The 22,417-nt window shown below is 39.5% G+C and overlaps 1 pseudogene; it reads left to right on the forward strand.

The window, feature by feature from the left end:
* Window positions 1–2,668: 2,668 nt before the first annotated feature.
* LOC132027906 (large ribosomal subunit protein uL1-like) lies at window positions 2,669–3,322 on the forward strand (annotated as a pseudogene).
* Window positions 3,323–22,417: the final 19,095 nt, after the last annotated feature.

Raw genomic sequence — 22,417 nt, forward strand, 5'->3', positions numbered from 1 at the left:
ATTACATGAAGCACATACTTCATGGAGTACAGACAGTGGAGAAGTGTGATGACAAATCCTATGGAGCCCACGGGACTTGCAGTCAGAAATCAAAGTTAAAATCTGGCTCTGCCACATACTGACTTTGTGATCTTGTGAAAGCCATTGCAAGTTCCATGAACCTCCTTTCCCTCATCTTGTAAAATGGTGATAATGACCCTTGCTTACTTTCCAGGAATAATGTTGTCAAGTTCAAATGAGTTGAAAGTGAAGTTTAAAACTGTAAGGAGCAGTAGGTCCATTAGGGATTTGTATTTATATTACATACTTAAAAGTGGCAAGGGAGCCCAATTTGCTTAATATTGGTTCATCAGTATCACAGAAATGATTTATTTGACAGGTCTGCTTGTAGGCGAGGAGAAGCAAACAGGGTAAGAATTGCTCATTCCAGCAAGGTGGACATGTGTATGAGTGCTTCAGATGCGTGTTGCTCTAACCAGAACAAACCTGAGAGCTACTGCTAACTGGAGTTCTCTATGCAGCCATCTTCAAAGAAGCCAAGTGTGATGTCTGAAAGTGATTCACATCCTGCCTTGAGTCCCTTGGCAGATATCAACAAGGGTGTAATTCCTACTCAGTTCTTCCATGTCCCCCTTTGCCCTGCCTCTCATCTTCCCATCTCTCACACTCTCTACCCACCCCATGACTTTATCTTAAACCTTCACTATCCATCCTCCATGGAATGTACCTGGGTAAAAAACACAAAACCAAGCTTTAGTGATCTCCATGTTTCTTTTCTCTTATCCTTTCCCTCTATATTTTATGCTTTTAATGGACTAAATATTTGCCTTTCTGATGAAATTTCTCTCACTTTTCCATCCATCTCTCTTCTCATTTGCCAGTTCTCTGTCGAAAATGGGCCAGAAGCAGAACTGCAGCATTTTGAATCTATTTTTTGAAGGTGGGGAGGAATTGAGGTCTAGTGAAAAGCCCAGAATAAGGCAGAATTTTCTTTAATACATTGGGGGAAGGAAAAAACATAATGAACACTTACAAATTAATATACATGTAAATTTATTATAAAGATATTATATATCTCTTCAAAGAAATGACTAAATTAGCAACGTGGATACGAGGATGTAAAATTTGTGTGATGGGACCAGATATAGGGAAGTTAGTTGTGGGGAGTTGCTTATGTTTTGGTTCACACTCATGAAAGTTTTTCACTCATATTTTCTTTAGGCATTTAAGTGTCTCTCTTGTGCCCTAATTTGTGCTACTGACCAAACCTCCTGTCTACTCTCCTTGTTATTATTAGTTTACTTTTAAGATCTACCTTCTTGGCAAGTTTCAAATATGCTGTGTAGTATCATTGACTAGAGTCACCCTGCTCTGTGTTACATCCCCATGACTTTTGTGCTCTCCTTAAAAACTGGCTTGAAGTACTGCTTTTGAAGGAAAATGCCTCCATTAGAAATGCTGACTCACCCCCATGGGGCCTCATTTTGAATGCTTGAGAGGGTTTAGCAGAAAAAGCCACTGTCTATTGCTGAGCACCACCTTGTGGGTAATTAATGAGCTATGATGGCATAACCGGCAGGTTGCAATAGTGTGTGGGTCAGAATTCTTGAATTAGAACTCTTGCTCTGCTACCTACTAGCTGTGTGACTCTGGACAAGCTCCTTAATCTGTGTCTTCCCTTCCTCTGCAGAGGGAGATAATCTACCAATGCTGTGGTGCCTGGTATTATAGTAAGCACGCAGAGCCCCTAATCTGACATCCTCATAGCTAGCAGTTTGGGAGCATTGGTCAAATAAGACCAGATTTCTAGATAAGGGCAATTGTAATGACTAGTATCAATAGTACTATTAATAAGATAATAATGGCTCCTATTTACTGAACGCCTACCAGGGACAGATGCTATGCTACATTCTTTGTGTGTGTGTGTGTGTGTGTGTGTGTGTGTGTGTGCTGCATTCTTTACATGAATAATTTCATTCAGCCCTACAATACTCCTTTGTACTGAGCACTTTTATTATGCCCAGTTCATATGTGAGGGACCCAAGACTCTGAGATAACTGATTTTTCCTGAGCTACACATCTAACAAAGGCAGTGTTGAAATCAAATCCAAGTTCGACATTAACCATGTCATTATAACTGCTCTAAGCTTCTTGTGAGAGAATTGAGCAAGGAAATTATATTTTTTAGGGAGAAGACAGTGTGTGTATGTATGCAGGTGCATGGGTATGTGAGCATGTGTGTGTATGTGTGTGTGTTACACACAAGAGGAGCAGGAGGAAGGAGAATGGTGGAGCTATGGTCATTGTCTTCAACCTGCTATATAGCTGTTGTAGGGGAAGGGATACCATGTTTTTTTCAAATGATCCCAGATGTTATAATATTTTGGGTGAATAGATTTCTATCCAATTACACAGACTAATTTTCTAATAGCCAAAATTGTTAAAATATGAAATTATCTGCCTTTGGAGATAATAAAGTCTCCATTATTAGAGGTTTTTTTTAAGCAGAGTCTGCTGATATTTGGAAAAGATAGTGTAGGGATTGTGTTTGAGAAGGACCACTGAAGTATTTTCTAATCTTGCAAGTCATTGTTTATATAATCAACTTCAAAATTCATGGCAGAAGTGACCCTTCAACTGGCTCTCTTTTCCGGTTCTTGCAGGTGTGAGGCTCTGTGAGCAGCAAGGGCTCCTGAGCTGCCCTGTACAAGGCGGTGCGGGAATTCCTGCCTGGCAACCCCTGCAAGCCCAGCTAGGTTTTGGAGCCGGTGGATCTACAGATCAGCTCGAACAACTATGACCCTCAGGAAGACAGATGCTTCTCGGGCACAGTCAGACTTAAGTTCACTCCCACACCCCAAGCTCCCCATATGTTTTTCGGGGACCAGCAGGACTGTGATGAGTCTGTGGTTATTCCCCACGTGGACATTGAGGCACTGAAGAAACTCAACAAGAAGAAAAAAAAAGTCGAGAAGCTGGCCAAGAAGTATGATGCCTTTTTGGCCTCAGAATTTCTGATCAAGCAGATCCCACAAATGCTGGGCCCAGGCCTCATAAGGCTGGCAAGCTCCCTTCCTTACTGACCCACAATGAGAACATGGTGGCCAAAGTAGATGGAGTGAAGTTTACCATCAAATTCCAGATGAAGAAGGTGCTGTGTTTGGCAATGGCCATTGACTGCGTGCAGATGACAGGTGATGAGCTTGTGTGCAATATCCACTTAGCTGTCAGTTTCCTGGTGTCATTACTCAAGGAGAATTGGCAGAATGTCTAGGCTTTACACATCAAGAGCACCATGAGCAAGCCCCAGCACCTGTACTAAGGCACAGCTTAATAAACCCTACTGCTACCAAAAAAAAAAAAAAAAAAAAAAAAAGATCCTTCTGCTGGCTTTGTGCATTAGACTGTATACTTTTGATTCCTACAAGTTGTAGAATAAAAACTGGTTTAAGAAAAAAGTTCATTATAAAGATAAGGAGTTACCTCAAGAAGTCCATAAGCAGGAGGAAAAGAACTGAAACTAGAGTCTGAAATACTATATTTTCTCTCTCCATCCTGAATTTGTGCTCCTGCCCACAGGTTATCCTTTCTTCTCCACTTTGCAGAATAGCTTTCTCTCTGTTCTTCTGTCCACTGGGTAGGCAGTAGAGACCCTTTTGAGTGTTTCTGAGATGATATGTCTCTGACGAGACAGATCTTGACCAAGAAAAAGATCTTACTTTTGGTTTCAATTCTTAATTTTTTTGGTGATGCATTTTTTATCACTTTATTTTATTTCATCATGATAAGTGTATTCTTTTATCCCCATCCCCTATTTCCCCATTTCCTGCATCTCTCCCACCCATCTTCCCTCTAGTTACTATCAGTTTGTTCTTTAAAGATTTTATTTATCTATTTGACAGGCAGAGATCACAAGCAGGCAGAGAGGCAGGCAGAGAGAGAGGAGGAAGGAGGCTCCCCGCTGAGCAGAAAGCCTGATGCAATGCGGGGCTCAATCCCAGAACCCTGGGATCATGACCTGAGCCGAAGGCAGAAGCTTTAACCCACTGAGCCACCCAGGCACCCCCAGTTTGTTCTTTATAGTTAAGAGTCTTTGGGCGCCTGGGTGGCTCAGTGGGTTAAGCCGCTGCCTTTGGCTCAGGTCATGATCTCAGGGTCCTGGGATCAAGTCCCACATCGGGCTCTCTGCTCGACAGGGAGCCTGCTTCCCTCTCTCTCTGCTTGCCTCTTTGCCTACTTGTGATCTCTGTCTGTCAAATAAACAAATCTAAAAAAAAAAAAAGAGTCTTTTTCTTGGTTTGCTTCTCTCTCTCTCTTTTTCCTTTATTCTCTTGTTTTGTTTCTTAAATCTCACATATGAGTGAAATCATATGATATTTGTCTTTCTCTAACTTATTTCACTTAGCATTATACTCTCTAGCTTTATCCATGTTGCAGCACATGGCAGGATTTCATTCTTTTTATACTTGTATAATAGTCCATATGTAGATATGTGTTTGTGTGTGTGTGTGTGTATATATATATATCTCACATCTTTTTTATCCATTCATCTAGTGATTACTGGGGCTGCCTCCATAGTTTGGTTATTATAAATAATGCTGCTATAAACATAGAGGTACCTATATCCCTTTGAATTAGTGTTTTTGTATTCTTTGGGTAAATACCCAGTAGTGCAAATGCTGGATCATAGGGTAGTTCTGTCTTTATCTTTTTAGGAACTTCCATACTGTTTTCAAGAGTAGCTGCATCAGTTTGCGTTCCGAACAGCACACAAGTGTTCCTTTTCCTTCACATCCTCACCGACACTTGTTTTCTGTGTTGTTTATTTTTGCCATTCTGATAGGAGTGAGATGGTATCTCTGTGGTTTTGATTTGTATTTCCCTGATGATGAGTGATGTTGAGCATTTTTTCATGTGTCTTTTGGTCATTTGACTGTTTTCTTTGGAAAAATATCTACTTATGTCTTTTTAAAAAATTTTATTTATTTATCTATTTATTTATTTATTATTTATTTTCAGCATAACAGTATTCATTATTTTTTTTAAGATTTTATTTATTTATTTGACAGAGAGAAATCACAAGTAGATGGAGAGGCAGGCAGAGAGGGAGAGGGAAGCAGGCTCTCTGCTGAGCAGGGAGCCCGATGCGGGACTCGATCCCAGGACTCTGAGATCATGACTTGAGCCAAAGGCAGCGGCTTAACCCACTGAGCCACCCAGGCTCCCAGTATTCATTATTTTTGCACCACACCCAGTGCTCCATGCAATCCGTGCCCTCTCTAATACCCACCACCTGGTTCCCCCAGCCTCCCACCCCCCACCACTTCAAACCCCTCAGAATGTTTTTCAGAGTCCATAGTCTCTCATGGTTCACCTCCCCTCCCAATTTCCCCCAACTCCCTTCTCCTCTCTAACTCCCCATGTCCTCCATGCTATTTGTTATGCTCCACAAATAAGTGAAACCATATGATAATTGACTCTTTCTGCTTGACTTATTTCACTCAGCATAATCTCTTCCAGTCTCGTCCATGTTGCTACAAAAGTTGGGTATTCATCCTTTCTGATGTAGGCATAATACTCCATAGTGTATATGGACCACATCTTCTTTATCCATTCGTCCATTGAAGGGCATCTTGGTTCTTTCCACAGTTTGGAGGCCGTGGCCATTGCTGCTATAAACATTGGGGTACAGATGGCCCTTCTTATGTGTTTACCCATTTTTAATTGTATTATTAATTTTTTGGGTATTGAATTGTGTCAGTTCCTTATATATTTTGGATACTAACTCTTTGTCGGATATGTCATCTGCAAATATTTTCTCCCCTTCACTCAGTTGCCTTTTAGTTTTGTTGATTGTTTCCTTTGGTGTGCAGAATTTTTTTATTTTGATGTAGTTCCAATAGTTTATTTTTGCTTCTGTTTTCCTTGCCTCAGGAGAATTATTTAATAGAAAAATGTTAGGGGCGCCTGGGTGGCTCAGTGGGTTAAGCCGCTGCCTTCGGCTCAGGTCATGATCTCAGGGTCCTGGGATCGAGTCCCACATCGGGCTCTCTGCTCAGCAGGGGGCCTGCTTCCCTTCCTCTCTCTCTGTGATCTCTTCCCTTCCTCTCACCTACTGTGATCTCTCTCTGTCAAATAAATAAATAAAATCTTTAAAAAAAAAAAAAAGAAAAAGAAAAATGTTGCTACGGCTGATGTTGGAGAGATTACTGCCTGTGTTTTCTTCAAGGATTTTTATGGTTTTAGGTCTCACATTTAGGTATTTAATCCATTTTGAATTTATTTTTGGTGTTATTTTTTTGTTTTTGTTTTTTTCTTTTTAAGATATTTTTATTTATTTGACAGAGATCACAAGTAGGCAGAGAGGGAGGGGGAAGCAGGCTCCCCACTGAGCAGAGAGCCCAATGCAGGGCTTGATCCCAGGACCCTGGGACCATGACCCAAGCCGAAGGTAGAGGCTTTAACCCACTGAGCCACCCAGGCACCCCTTATTTTTGTTTATGGTGTATGAAAGTGGTCCGGTTTCATTCTTTTCCTTGTTGCTGTCCAGTTTTCCCAACACCATATGTTGAAGGGACTGCCTTTTTCCCATTGTATATTAATTCCTCCTTTGTCAAAGACAAATTTTTTAATGAGGTTAAGTTCAAATAACATAAAATTAACCATTTTAGACTCTATGATTCTATGGCCTTTAGTACTTCCACAATGTTGTGAAATCATCACCTCTATTTAGTCCCAAAATATTTTTATCACCTCCAAAGTAGACCCTTTACCCATGAAGAAGTCACTTCCTATCCCTCTGCCCCCATGCCCTGGCAATCACTATTCAGCTTTCCGTCTGTGTATTTACACATTCTCCATGTTTTATATAAATGGAATAATACAATATATGACCCTTTGTGCTGGCTTCTTTCACTTAACAAAGTATTTTTTACTGTTGTAATGTGTTTCAGTATCCATTTCTTTTTATGGCTAAATAATTTCCATTGTATGAATATACCATAGTTTGTTGTTCCATTCCTCTGTTGATGGACATTTAGGTGTTTCTGTTTTTTGGCTCTTATGACTAGTGCTATAAGTTTTGTGTGGATACTCATTTCAGATTCTTTGAAGCATATCTTAGGGGTGGGATTGCTGGGTTACATGGTAAAATTCTATGTGTTAAAATCTGAGGACCACCCCCAAACTGTTTTCCACAATGGCTGTACCATTTTACAATCCTACCAGCAACATACGAGACCTCTAATTTCTCTACCTCTTTGCCAAAACTTGCTATTTTCTTTCTTTCTTTTTTTTTTTTTAAAGTATAATGACCCTAGTAAGTCAAAACATAGTGAAAATGTTATCTCAGTGGTGGGTGATTTATATTTCCCAAATGACTAAAGAAATCGGATGCAATTTCTCTTCCAGTTTTATTGAGATATAATGGGCATACATCATTGTATAAGTTTAGGATATACAGCATAATAGGTTCAATTTACATCTATAGTGAAATGATTGCCACTCTAACTTTAGTCAGCATCCCTCATCTCACATAGATACAATAAAAAGAATGCAAAAGAAGAAGAAGAAGAAGACAGAAAAGAGATTTTTCCTTGTGATGAGAACTCTTTGATTTACCTTCTTAGCACTTTCCCCACATCTCTTATGGCAGTGCTGGCCCTTAGTCATGTTGTATGTTGTTGCATCCCTAGTACTTATCTCATAACTAGAAATTTGTACCTTTTGACCACTTTCTTCAGTTCCTTTCCTCTATCCCCATGCCACCTTTGGTAAACACAAATGTGATCCCCCTTTTTCTAGGAGTTTAATTGTTTTTTGAGTTTAGATTTTTTTTTTAGATTTCACATATATGAAAGATCATACTGTGTTTGTCTTTTTCTGACTTATTTTATATAGCATAAAGCCCTCAAGGTCTATCTATGTTGCTGCAGATGGTGTGATTTTTCTCATTTTTAAAGCTAATAATATTCCATTGTGTATACATACCACCACTTCTTTATCCATTCATCCATCAGTTCCCCTTAGATTGCTTTCATTTGTTGGCTATTGTAAATAATACTCCTGTGGACATGGAAGGGCAGGTATCTTTCAAGTTGGTGTTTTTGTTCCCTTAGGATATATTCCCAGAAGTGGGATTCCTGGATCATAAGGTAGTCCTTTTAAAAAATTTGTAAGGATACTCCATGCTGTTTTCCATAGTGGCTGCATTGCCACCAAGAGTCAGCAGCTTTTTAATGTACCTGACATTCATTTGTACTTGATTAATGTACTTTTTTGGAGAAATGCCTATTTAAATTCACTGCCCATTTAAAAAAAATTGTGTATCTTTTTGTTATTGAGTGTAACAGTTCTTTATATTTTCTGGATAATAGTCCCTTATCAGATAAAGTTGATCCTCATTATTTATAGATTCTGTATTTGTGAATTTGTCTACCTGCTAAAATTTATTTATCACTCAAAAATCAGTATGGTCTTGTCATCATTTGAAGGCATGTAGAACAGTGAAAAATTTAGTTGCTAGAGACACACATTCCCAGCTGAGATAGAAAACAGTGTTACTCTACCTTCTTTTTCCAGCTGTCACACAGAGATGACCAGAGGATGGAGACAGCCCAGCAGTGCAGTATAATATAAGAAGTCCAGCTCTGGGGCCTGTTGGATGGGTTTGAATCCCAGTGCTGGAATCTGTTAGTAGTATGCTCTCAGGTAAGTTGTATAACTCTTCTGAACCTGCATTTCTGTCATGTAAAATTAAAAAAAAATTCCCAGATGAATTGTTTTTAGGATTGAAAACTGTAACTTATGTGATTATGTCCCTCCTCTCTATAGATCCCTGGTCTATATATATTCCTAGAAGCAATGTTTCAGTTTTTGCTAATTCAGTGGTTGTAGTGACTTTCAGAATGTAACACAAATAACAAGAATAGACTGTATGATTTACAAATATTGTCTCTTATTTATTAGGTTTTGTCATTCATTTCATAATGTGCTTTGATATATAAAAGTTTTAAATTTTGATGAAGTCCAAATTGTCTGTTCTCTCTTTTGTGGCTTAGATCTCCAGTTCTAACATTTGAGGAGAAGTGGATTTGCTTAGTTCCATCATAGGTGAAGCAATTATGCTTAAGTGTATTCCCATTCATTGATTACTGGCTACAGAGGTGCATAGGAGAGAAGGTAAATTGTTTATCCAGACTTAGCTGATGAAGGGCAGTTGAGAATCCATCTGATACCTGATATTAGAATGTGTAATCAATCCCTGCTCAGTAGAGCCCTGCTCTAATTATGCAGAGAAGGGATCATTATGGTGAACTAAAGAAACACCTAAAGGTGATCAACTTTCTCAAAAAATGGGTAGCATTTAGAAAAAGAGGAGAAGGGAAGTAGTTTTCTTTGTAGGGCATTCTTATTTGTGGAAGTTGTATTCAGTTAGAGCAGATCTGTATAAGTGATAACAAACCCTTATCACCACCTCAACTTCTTTGTTCCCTGTATTTTACTCCACTGCCTTGGGCCTTAATAGAGGTCCCTAACACTTAGTGGGGCTGGCTGTTGTGATTACTAATTATGGACACAAGAGGGCGCCAATAGCTCTCTGTTCCTCTGGTTCTTTAGGCCCAGGTGTAGGAAATTACGTTACTTTCCATTATTGCTGTTTATATTTGCAGAAAAGAATTTAGCCTACAAAATTCATGAAAATCGGAATAGACCTAACTAAAATACAGCCTAATATACAAATATTTAGACTTCAAGATTGACTGAAGTCCAGTCCCAGAGTTGTTGATTGGGCACCATTTTAAATGAATGTAGTAGAACTTCAAAGCTAGAAAGAACATTTGAAACTACCTTTCCTTTTCTCCCTCCTTGCTTCCTTTCCCCTCTCTCTTTTTCTCCTTTCTCTCTGGCAAACAAACAATAAGCAGAGTTGTTCTTCCATATATATGATTTTTATATAAAATACACATAAATTTCATGTGCAGAAATGTTTTTCTCATCAAAGTACATAAACAGATGAATTTGAAAACCACTCTACTCTAATGCTACTGTTTCACCAGTGGGAAAAGTAAATCAAGAGAGAAAAAAATGATTGTTCAAGGTCCCAGAGACATTATTGGCAGAGTCAGCTGCAGGCTGCTGTGCTTTTCACTACATTATTTTACAAACATTCCCATCCATGCTTTGCTGCCCTCCGGTCTGGGGTTTCTCAAGTAAGGCTCTCCTGTGGGGACTCAAGATTTGCTCTGTCACTAGACTTACTACTGTATAATACATTAAAAGAAAAGTTTTCCTAGTCTTGTTATGGGTCTTGGATGTTTTGGCCACCTGTGTGCTCTTTGAGTTGTAGGGAGAAGCTGAGGATTACCTTAAATTGGCCACAGATATTTTTTCTGAGCTTGCAGCTATCACATAGACAGGTGTAGTAGAAATCTGCACACGTGTTGCATTGTACAAACATCCTTTGCTTTAGAAGTGTGGTGCCAGGAACAAAGGATTGGAAAAGTTTCTGTAATGGATTTTGGACTTGATTGGAATTCCTGGTTGGAATGAGGCAGCCTATTTAGGAAAGTCACAAGTCAGGAGAGACACACAAAAACTTGGGCATATCTAAAAGAAGGTCCAAGATAATAAAAAGTGGGAAACATCATGACTATGAAGAAGAGTAGAAGAAACTGGGGTGTATTAGCTCAGAAAACTCAGGTGCCAAAATTATTATCTTCAAGTATGTGAACAACTAACCAGAGAGAAGAGGAGCTTACCTGCTCCATAACTCCAGAACTAGAACCTATGGGTGGGTTTGCTGGGACTTAGAGTTAAGCTTACTAGTCAGAGCTAATGATGCCCTGGATGTCATAGAGGCCTGGACACCAGAGAGACGTGGGTATGGTTCCTGGCTCCATCCCTATTGCCTGTGTGACCCTGGGAACAGTGGTTATGAAGAGGAGCAATATTTTGCCATATTGAGTAGGCATATTGTTTTCCACATGCCCCCTCTGCATCACACTCTCACTGCCAGCCTACACTGCCTAGAGTTTAAAGTAAAGACTAAGAGAGTAGTTTGAGAAAAAGGGTTTTGAGTACCCAAAGTCTGGCCTTCAGAATCAAAGGCAAGAATGTCTGGAAGGAATTAGAACTAAAGTGTATATAAAGTGTAAGTGTATACTGAAAGGAATTAGAAAGCATGCCAGGCTGAGTGCACGTCTGCCCTCTCAACACTAGATAAAAGTTTAGAAACATAGAGTAGGAGTTGCACTGGACCACCCCCTAAGACCACATAAAAATCCCATAGGCTAGAGGTTCAGGTGTGGAGGAAAAATAATGTCAAGAGAGGAGGTTGGCGAGCGCAGCGTGCCTGGGACTCAATATGCCGGAGGAACCAGGACAGGGCAGTGGAATCAGTGCCAAGACTCATCAACTACCAAGAGGGAAACAATCTATCACAAGGTGGGAGCCAAATCCTTAATGCAGATCATGGGATCACATTAGGCAATTGCACCAGTGTTGTAAATCAGCCATGCCATTGAGGTATATTATTTATCTTCATTACCTCCTTATGAAGACCTCTACTGAAATGCCAGCAGAATGCTCTTCTCTGTCCTATAAGAGGATCAACTCTTTGGGGCCCATATTTTGCTCAGCTCCTTGCCATGTATGGAAAAAGCTTTTGTTTGCTTGGCATGATCTAAGGCCCAGTTGAAATGCCAGGTCTTCTGAATACCAAAAGGAAGAAGGTATATTTGGAAGGGCAGCCTCATTTCTGGGTCTTAGGAAAATAGAACAAGCATGAGAGGTTCATCCATTCTTCTACCCTCCCCATCCAGTTACAGTTAACTTGTCTAGGTCTTTTTTTCTGTTATAGATTTTAACATTAATAATCATTTTATAAGTTTGCTCCAAGATTAAATATGATAATGCATAAAAATATTTATATTTAAAATATTAGCATATTGATTATCTTAGAATATGCTAACTAGATGGAAGCTGTTATTATTACTCAAGAGATAGTGAGATCATAATCCCTTTAGGTATTCTTGTGAAACTGAATGACTGCTTGGTGTTTATGTAGTAAAGGTTAGAATTTCTGAATGCGGTAGTAGTGAGTGATTTGTCAGTTTAGATTCAGTATTTTTCAACCGAATCTGCATGGGCTCCTATAGGTTGGCTGTATCAGAATAAACTGGATAACTTTTTAAAAAAAGATTTTATTTTTAAGTAGTGTCTACACTCAGTGTGGGGCTCGAACTCACAGCCCTGAGACTGAGAATTACATGCTATACCAACTGAACCAGCCAGGTGCTCCAACCTGGGATAACTTTTAAAAAATACTTAAGTCTGGGCCTAAATCCAACTGCATCTATAGATCTAGAAAAGGGTTCAAGATCCTGTGTTGCTAACAAGCTGCTTCCTTCTGGAAGCTCTAGGGAAGAATCTATTTCCTTGGCTTTTCCAGCTTCCACCACAGTCCTTGGTTCACAGCCTGCATTGCTTCAGCCTCTGTTTCTGTTGTCACATCTCCCTTCTGACTCTACTCCCCTTCTGATCCTCTACCATCCTCTTATGAGGACCTTCGTGATTACATTGGACCCACCAGGAAAATGCAGGGAAATCTTTTTATTTCAGTCTTTTATCTCACATCTGCAAAGTCCTTTTTGTAAAGTAACACATTCACAGATTCTGGGGATAAGAATGTGGACATCCTTGGAGGCCATTATTCTGTCATTGGTGGTAACCAGTTATTGTTATTGTTGTTTTAGACTGTCGAGTATATTACACAGAGAAATCCTTAGATGATTTCATTGATTCCCACCTAAATCCATATGTGAGAGGTTTTCTCTTGTAAACCACTAACCCTCTCAGTGCCCATTTCATTGGTATACAAGTATTCTGGGAAGCTAATGAGTTGACAATTCTAGGGTAAGATGAATGGAACAGAACAAGCTTAAGGGTGAAGATAAAAATGTTGTCACCCTTGCTAGATGATCAGTGGGCTAGTTACTGACTTCTGTCAAAGATAGAACCTCGTGAGAGCTCCTCAGTACAGGCAGCATGAGACTTTATGTGTGAAGGCAGGCCTTGGCTACAGGAAATGTACACTCAGATGGACACTGGGCATTCCCTGATGTTGACTCAGTACTGTCCTCCTGGTCCCGGCTATGTCCCCTCATTCTTTGTCCACCTTATCTCTAGGTCTCTCCCATCTCTTTCTTCTCAGTCTTGGAAGTCCATCCTTTATCTCAAAGATGGGAAAATTTTATCATTCAGATCATTATTGTATTATATAGTCTTTCAACATCTCGTGTCAGAACATGTAGGTTGCTAAAGTTGGAAGCCAACAATTGACTCTCTTTGTTTTCTTTCCTGCTGTCTGTTCATCTCTAAGACAATGATTAAGAACACTTAACTGATAAATGAGGGAAAGAACAAAGATTAAAGAAAATTCTGGACACAAAAAGCATATTAATTAGCCCTTTAAGATATTATTCATCTTCATGATGTTTAAGATTCATGTTGTTTAAAATCCAAAGACACAACTTCACCAGATAGTGCCTGCCCTTCACTAATTTGTTCACTAACTTCGAGACCTTGGACTTCCAAAGTGACAGTGGCATAGTCCACTTCCATCAGTATACCTCCCACAGTTACTAAATATCGACTCCCACTGTGTGACAAGGGCATCCTGCTCCCCTGCTCCTGGGAAAGGTTGACTGTTGAGAACTCTGCACCACCCTGGGTTCAGCTGCCACTCTGTCTTTCCACAATTTCAGCCAACTCTCTCTCTGACTCAGCCCTCTGTCTGCAAAGCCAGGCAAGGACTTGTAGAAAGCATCTCCTATTCCTTCTCTTCTCCCAGGGAAAATAGGATTAGCATTCAGTACACTGAACACAGGGCAGCTCCCTTTTAGTTTGTTTGTCTGGTATTAAAAGAGGATGGGAACAAGCTTAACATCTGAAATGAGTTCCTTCCCACAGATACCTGCCCACCCTCTAATACCCAGGTACACATCAAGAATGTGGACTCCGCTTGGCAGTTCAACTGGTCCAGCTTCCTTAATGCAAGTGGCTACTTGTCTAGCTCTGTCTCACCCTTCCAGCTCTTCTCTTCTCAGTTTATAGCGAAATAGTTCAAAGAAGCAGCTCAGATTAGTATGTACGTTGCTATGTTTGCATCAGAAAAAATATGGATTGAGTCCCAGTTTTGCTGCATAGTAATTATGTGACCTAGGGCAAGTTATTTAACTTCCTAAAACTTCTATTGCTCCTCTATAAAGCAAGACTGAAGGCACCCTCATCACTGGATTGCTGTAAGGATTAAATAAATAAAATAGGTAAAGCACTTAGTGGCCTGCCTGGCACACATTGCTCCCAAATGGTAGTCCTTGTTATATTCTGTTTTACTTTATAAAAATGCACTGAGTCATTATTATAAAAAATACCATGCTTGTACTGTGGAAATAAGTAAAGAGGAGACATGGTCTCTGTCTTCAAGGCATACCTTGGACTAATGGGAGATATAGGAAATACCAAAGTAAGTAAAGGGAAGGGATGAAGCAAGATAAAGTTAGAGGGAAAGAACTCAGTGAACATGAAGTTGGAACTTCACTGCCTAGAGGAGAGTCCCAAGAGAAAACACATTGCAGAAGTGTGGGGAAAGCCACCTTGATGTAATGTCCCATCTTGTGGGCAAAATCTTTCCCCATGTCCCTGTGTGTGACACTCTTCTTTTCAGTAGAGCTACATCAAGACCATGAAAATATATGCCTCTGTTATCCTATATTTAGGAAAATTAACCATGGGCTGGAGTTACAGTTAGTTAGGAGACTCTAGGAAAATGAAGAAATGTCTCTTTCTTTCTAGTCCACTTGTACTTCCTTTACAACACTGTGATTGTTGTTTCACAATTAAAAAACTGAGATTTTTTTTTTCTAGTTGTTCAGTCACAGAAAATTTCCTGGGCAGGTTTTAGCTATCTCTAAAACTTGGAATGAAAATTAATTGAAGTGTAAGTATGCCAGACTGAGTGCATATCTGCCCTCTCAACACTAGATAAAGCATGCAGATTCTCTGAATGCCTTACCAGATAGTCATTGCATGTGTGGGCTGAGTAGTACATGGGGAGGTAGTTGGATTATTCTTCAGCCTCACTAATATGAAAGTTGCAAAATTCTCCTGTTCTCCTAATGTCACAAGGAGGCAGTGGAATATTATTAGAATCAGGGCACCTATACAAATCTTCCTTGGTTTATGACGGAGTTAATAAATGTTAAAGTCAAAAATACATTTAATACACTTAACCTTCCTCAGCTTAGCCTAGCTAAGTCAAAATAGCCAAATCAAAAATACATTTAATACACTTAACCTACCTAGCTTAGCCTAGCCCACCTTAAACATGCTTAGAACACTTTCATTAGCCTATAGTTGGGCAAAATCATCTAACGCAAAGCCTGTTTCAAAATAAAATGCTGAATATCTCATATAATTTATTGAATACTCTATAAAAGTGAAAAACTGAATGACTGTATGGATACAGAACAGTTGTAATTGTATCGGTTGTCTACCCTAGTGATTGTGTGGCTCACTACCACTGCCTACCATCTTGAATATCATACTACATATCACTGGCCCAGGAAAAGATCCAAATTCCAAATCTGAAGTATGGTTTATACTGAAAGCATATTGCTGTCTCACCATTGAAAAGTAAAAAAAAAAATCATAGGTTAAACCATCTTAAGTTGGGGATTGTCTGTATTCTAGTGATAGCTCAGCTGTGACAATTGTATGTAAAATCAGGCAAATTTTCTTAATTGCTACTTCAATAAGCAAAGTAGACAAGTAATCCTTGCCTGTCGCTCTGTAGGACACAAATGGAATTTTCTTGAGGAATCTGATACTTCCTGTTATAAAATGGCAAGAAATTATAACTTCAGTTTGGACAACTGTACCTGGTTATTTTGAAGATCAGACAATACAAAGGAAAACATTCTGGCAACTTAGTCTTCAAGGCTAGTTTTAAATGTCTGAGAAAGTCAGATATATTCCCTCTAAGTTTTCACCAGGTTGGTCATTTCCTGTTGCTCCATCTTCATAGGACAGGGTTTCTAGGTCTCTGTAGACCCTCTGAAGCTATTCAGTCTAGGCTGGTGAATGGCTTGTAATCATCCACAACATCTATGCAGAACATTCATCAGTCTCAGATATTCCAGTTCTAGTAGGGAGACAGTAGGAAAGGAAATGACTTCCAGGATTTGAGTCTCTCAGAATTAGGCATTTTATAAACAGGATAACCACGTGTCAGTGTGCTTAAGTCATTCCACTGCCTCCTGCTTGCACTTGGAATAAAATCTAGACTTGTTAGTGAAGACTGCCAGCATTCACATGCTCTGGCCCTGGCCTCCCTTGAGCAACCTGCATTCTGATCTAGTCATATGGACTTTCTGTTCTTCATATGTGCCAAACGCATTCTTGCCCTGGGGCTTTTGTTCTTATCTTCCCTCCTCCTATAATGAATGCTCTTCCCCTAAACCTTTGCATGGCTGGCTGTCATGCCTTCATCTTCATTCCTTTCTCTACCCAAAGCTAACTTCCTTAAGGAGGACTTTCCCAGTGATGCTATCTAAGGTACCCTCCTTTGCCCCCTCACCATCTCCTTCATTTATAGCTCTTATCACAATCTGCAACTGAATTATGCATTGTTTCATTCCCTTGTTTACTGTGTACTTTCTCAATAGAATGAAACCTGTTCTTCCAGTTTGATATTCCAAATATTTAACAAATAATATCACATGGCACTAATCAATTGGAGTTGATACTGGCCAAAGTCTTGGATTAGGGTCCAGGAAACCCTTCTTTCTGCCCTTTAACCCTTAAGTTGCTGACATGTGAGAAGTCTAGAAGTCCTGAGGGAGGAGTTAGAGTAAATAGGGCAATACATGTAAAGTAGGGGACTCAAGGAAATGGTTAGTCATGTTACTATGAAAATATTTCCATATTTTATTTTATTCTTTTAAGATTTTATTTGTTTATTTGAGAGATTGGGACAGTGCAAGGGAGTCCAAGTCAGGGGAGGGACTGAGGGAGATAGGATAGAGACTCTTAAGCAGGTTCTACACTGAGCACGAAGCCTGACATGAGGCTCAATCCCACAACCCTGAGATCATGACTGGAGCCTATACCAAGAGTCGACCCCTCAACCAGCTAAGCCACCCAGGTGCTCTAAAAATATTTCAGTATTTTAGCAATCAGTAAGCCACTGGTTTGTAGTGGTTAGATATCATTTATTTTAGGATTTCTGGACCTAGAACAGTGACTGGAACATAGCAGTCCCTCACATGATGAATTACTTGAGTATCATCAAGTCCACCTACCACTTTCTCCAACTTGATGTTTTCTAGAAGAGTTGTAAGTGGCCTGGGCTTATGGGTTATTGAAGGGGCAGGTACTGGTATATTTAGGCCATGGATTTTGGTTTAGTAACTAGTATTTGTAACTCTTCATAGTTTACAAAATCTATACATCAGTTATCTCATTTTGTCTTCACAACTATCTTGAGAGGGTAGCAGGATAAGAATTACTCATTTTTCAGTTGAGTAAACTCAGGTTTCTCCAAGTCAAGTGATGGCTAAAGAGTGGGCAGAGCTGGGTAATAGCTCATGTCTTCTAGGCTGGGATTATGTTCTTTCCCCTAGCTTGTATATTCTGTCCCCAGCGGGATGGATCTGAGCCCGAGCATGAAAGCAGCCAATGGATATACATGTAAAGATTCTGGCCTCTACACATAGAAGTGTGTATGCCTTTATACACAACTGTGGCTGGGTTACAAGATAGGGGATTTCAAGCAGGATTGACCAACCTATGAGGGAGGATCTCGAGAGCCCTAGAAACCCTGTCCAGGAGTTTGGAAGAGCAGTTAATGACCAATCTGGATAAGCCTTAATAGAAATATAGTTGATCTCTTCAGACACTTAAAAACCAGTCTTGAAGACAAGATTACCCAGACTTCTTCCCAACAAGTTCACAAGGCAGAGTTAATACCAATAGTGAAAAATAATTGCAAAAATAAGGGGTTTTGTTTTTTGATTTTTTTTTTTTTTTGTTTCCAATGTAGTTAACATACAATATATTAGTTTCGGGTGTATGGTATAGTGATTCAACAATTCTACCCATTATTCAGTGCTCATCATGATAAATGTACTAAAAATATATATTTAAAAATGAGCAGTAATGTAGATTAAGGCAGTATTTACCAAAATATAATACATACAAAATGGTGCTAAGAAATAGTTTTTACTTAGAACATGGTTGAATACTTTGAATACTTTGATTTGTTAAGAATTTATTTTAATACATATGAGAGAAAATATATAACTAATAGGCACATTTTATGATTTCATATATTTAAGAAGTGGTTAAAATAAGTATTTAACTTTTTAAAAAAATGAAACATCATCACTTGAGAAATTTTTTAAGATTTTATTTATTTATCTATCTATCTATTTATTTATTTATTTTGGAGAGAGAGAAATAGAGCAGGAGGAGGAGTAGAGGGAGAAGGACTAGCAGACTAAGTACAGAGCCCAACGTGGGGCTCAGTCCCACAACCCCAAGATCATGACCTGAGTTGGATGCCCAACTGATTAAGCCACCCAGGTGCCCCTAAAGAGAAATTTTAAGTGCATAATAGTAAAGATGATTCTCAGACATAATGCAAATAAAGTGATAGATGAATGAATAAAATCTGTGAAAATTATATTCATTGAAGCTAGCTCTATCACTTTGCCTGACCTTGAACACATTCTTTAACATTTCCTCATCTGTTTAATAATTATTATTAATAATAATAACCAAGGATTCAATGGTTAAGTGCACAGAAAGTATTCAGCCCAGTTTGGTACATGGAACTCAACAAATTCTAGCTACGATTTTCACATTTTATCAACAACAGTGAGAATTGCTGAACCATGGAAAGCTGTGAAGCAGAAAGCTCCTTATCATTGGAGGTGTGTAAACAGGACTAGGTGGATATCTGTCAGGGATGCTGCAGAGGATATTCCTACATGGGTGGGAGCTCAGTTAGAACTTTGAGGTGATTCTGGCTAGAAGATTTCTGTAATTCTGCTTTTTGGTGAATTCCAGGATGCTGGAAAGACTTAGAACTAGAGTTTTTCTCCTACATCTTGGAGAACCTTTAAGTTGCTACTCATGAGGACTCAAAGAGCCATTGCTCTCTGAGCACCATTGTTGGCTGTGACACCCTGGCTTGACTTTCCATCACCCACATCACTGTCAAGAACTGTCTGAGAACCACACAGCTATTGTCCCATAGTTCTTGCCCAACCAGGAAAAATGCCTGTTCTGTCCTTACAACCGTGGGAAAGACTAGAAGGGCTTCTCATGGGTATAAAGAGGATCCATCCTGTCTAACTCTCAACTGGAATCTGGCCTATTCCCAGTAGTGGCTGCTAACAGGCATCAGATCCACCTGGGGGGCTCTAGCTATGGGAAACCTTTCTTTAAACAAGCCAAAATATGTCTCTCTATAGCTTTCACCCACATGCCCTAGTTTCATCTTTCACCACAAAGAACAAGTCTTCCCATTGCCTTCCATGGGAATCTTGCAGAAGATTGCAGACTAATGGAGTGTTTGTGCTGTGGTTCATTTCCTTGTCATTCTCCATTGTTCCCACAGATGGATTGTTTCTGCGGAGCAACTTCCAGTACCCTCCTCTTCCTCATCATTGATATCATGTTCTAATACAGTACATCTCTGCCCCCTTTGAAGGCTAGAGATTATAGAATCTGGGCTCCATTTTCATCATAAAGAGTATTGCTCTCAGTAACATTCAGTTACACAAGGGATCCAGTAAATGTATTTATGTGATGCCATTAGTAATAGATCATGGCATGTTTGGTGTTCTTTAGAGCTGTGGCCCCCCAGGGGTAGCCAGTATTCCAGTTTCCAATACCAGGGCTTTCTTTTTGGGTTTGGCTTCTTTTGCTGTACATTTCTGTACATTGTTTTGATAGTCTTGCATATAATAGTACTTTTTTCTCATTGCCATATTAGTATTTCATTGTATCTGTGTTCTATTTTGAGACTCTATAAATTTCCATTGTAAGGATATACTGTAGTTTATTTTTTTGGTCCCTTATTAATGGGTACCTATACTCTTTCCAAGCTTTGATATACAAACAGTGCTGCAATGGACATCATTGAACTTATGTTATTTTTTGTATATGCAAGTATTCTAAGTTCCTAAAAGTACACCTACTGGGTTAACAGGTATAGATTTTTGTAATGTTGAAGAATACTGACAAATCATGCTCTATACAGGATGTACTCTTTACATTCCCAGAAAATTATTTGAGAGACTATTTTCTTAAAATTTTAAAGCTTGGAGCTTGTAAACTCAGAAATCACATTATATAACCCACTTATTGTACAACACATGAAGAAATGAAGACTGTCAAGGCAAAAAGACTTGCACAAAGTCATAGAACAAGTTAGTTCTAATTTTCAAATTCTGAAGGAGGCTTAGGTGTTGGTCTCACATATCAGAGAAAACCAACAAAACACCAAATGCCCCGTTCTGCTATTGGCATCCTGCCTCTCTCTCCCCTCTTCTTTCCCAACTGCCATCATTTTTTTTTCCAAAGATTTTAGTTACTCATTTATTTGAGAGGGAAAGAGACACAGAGGGAGAACATATGTGCTTGAGCACGTGTGAGAGATGGGCAGAAGGGGAGAAAGAGGGACAAGCAGACTCTGAGCTAAGTCAGATGGGGGATTCATATGGGGCTCTATCTCAATGACCAAGAGATCATGACCCTGAGATCACGACCAGAGCCAAAATCAAGAGTTAGACGCTTAACTGGCTGAGCCACCCAGGTGCCCCATCCCCATCTCCTTCAAAGACAAGCACAAAAATGCCCAACCACACACCAGGACCATCCACCTAAGAGATCTCCTATAGTTCCACTGCCCTAGTTTCCATCTACAGACTGAGGATTCTACTATCTAATTCTTTTTTTTTTTTTAAGATTTTATTTATTTATTTGACAGACAGAGATCACAAGTAGATAGAGCAGGAGGCAGAGAGAGAGGGAGAAGCAGGCTCCCCACCAAGCAGAGAGCTCAATGCGGGGCTTGTTTCCAGGACCCTGGGATCATGTCCTGAGCTGAAGGCAGAGGCTCAACCTACTGAGCCACCGAGGCACCCCTCTACTATCTAATTCTAATGTCAGTTCTCTCCTGAGTTCAGGATTTTGCACAGTGGCCTCTTGGATATCTGTGCGTGAATATCTTTTTTAAAAATAATTTCTTATTTTTTTATTAACGTATAATGTATTATTAACCCCAGGGGTACAGGTCTGTGAATTGCCAGGTTTATACACTTCACAGCACTCACCATAGCACATACCTTTCCCAATGTCCATAACCCCACCACTCTCTCCCTAACCCCTCTACCCCCTGGCAACCCTCAGTTTGTTTTGTGAGATTAAGAGTCTCTTATGGTTTGTCTCCCTCCTGATCCCATTTTGTTTCATTTATTATTTTCCTACCCCTGACCTGCTCACGTTGCCTCTCAACTTCCTCATATCAGGGAGATCATATGATAATTGTCTTTCTCTGATTGACTTTGCTTCAGCATAGTACCCTCTAGTTCCATCCACATCGTTGCAAATGGCAAGATTTCATTTCTTTTGATGGCTATGCATGAATATCTTAAGGCTGTTTCAATCTCACCATGCTCAAAACTGAACCCATCCACTTTTTTTTTTTTTTAACTTCAGCATGGTGAACTGTATTTATTTATTTATTTATTTTAGATTTCTTTTTTTAAAATTTAGTTTCTTTTCAGTGTAACAGAATTCATTGTTTATGCACCACACCCAGTGCTCCATGCAATCCGTGCCCTCCATAATACCTACCACCAGGCTCCCCGAACCTCCCACCCCCCGCCCCTTCAAAACCCTCAGATTGTTTTCAGAGTCCATAGTCTCTCATGGTTCATCTCCCTCTTCTGTCGATTCCCCCATCTCCACAGTGAAGATAGTAATAGGATGTACTTTACAGGATTGCTATGAAGATTGCATGAATGAATATGTTCATAAAGCACTTAGAATAGTAACTGATGGATTTACTATGTAGCTATTATTGGTGAGTATAGGACAGCAAATAAATAAAATATGCTGAATGGTGATATGGGGAGAAAAATGAAGTTGGAGAGGTTGGTAAATGCTGCTAGGGACAGAAGAATGACACAGGGCAATTTTGGAAAAATGATACATTCCTCAGAGTTTTCTTCTTGCAGGAAACAAATGTCTGAGGAAACTCCTGGCAAACCATAGAGGATATATATAAACCATTATGGCCAGTAGGTCATTAATGAGTGTTTTTCAAGTTGTTCAAGGTTCTTAG

The sequence above is a fragment of the Mustela nigripes genome, chromosome 12 (genome assembly GCF_022355385.1).
Source record: "Mustela nigripes isolate SB6536 chromosome 12, MUSNIG.SB6536, whole genome shotgun sequence".
Lineage (NCBI taxonomy): Eukaryota > Metazoa > Chordata > Mammalia > Carnivora > Mustelidae > Mustela > Mustela nigripes.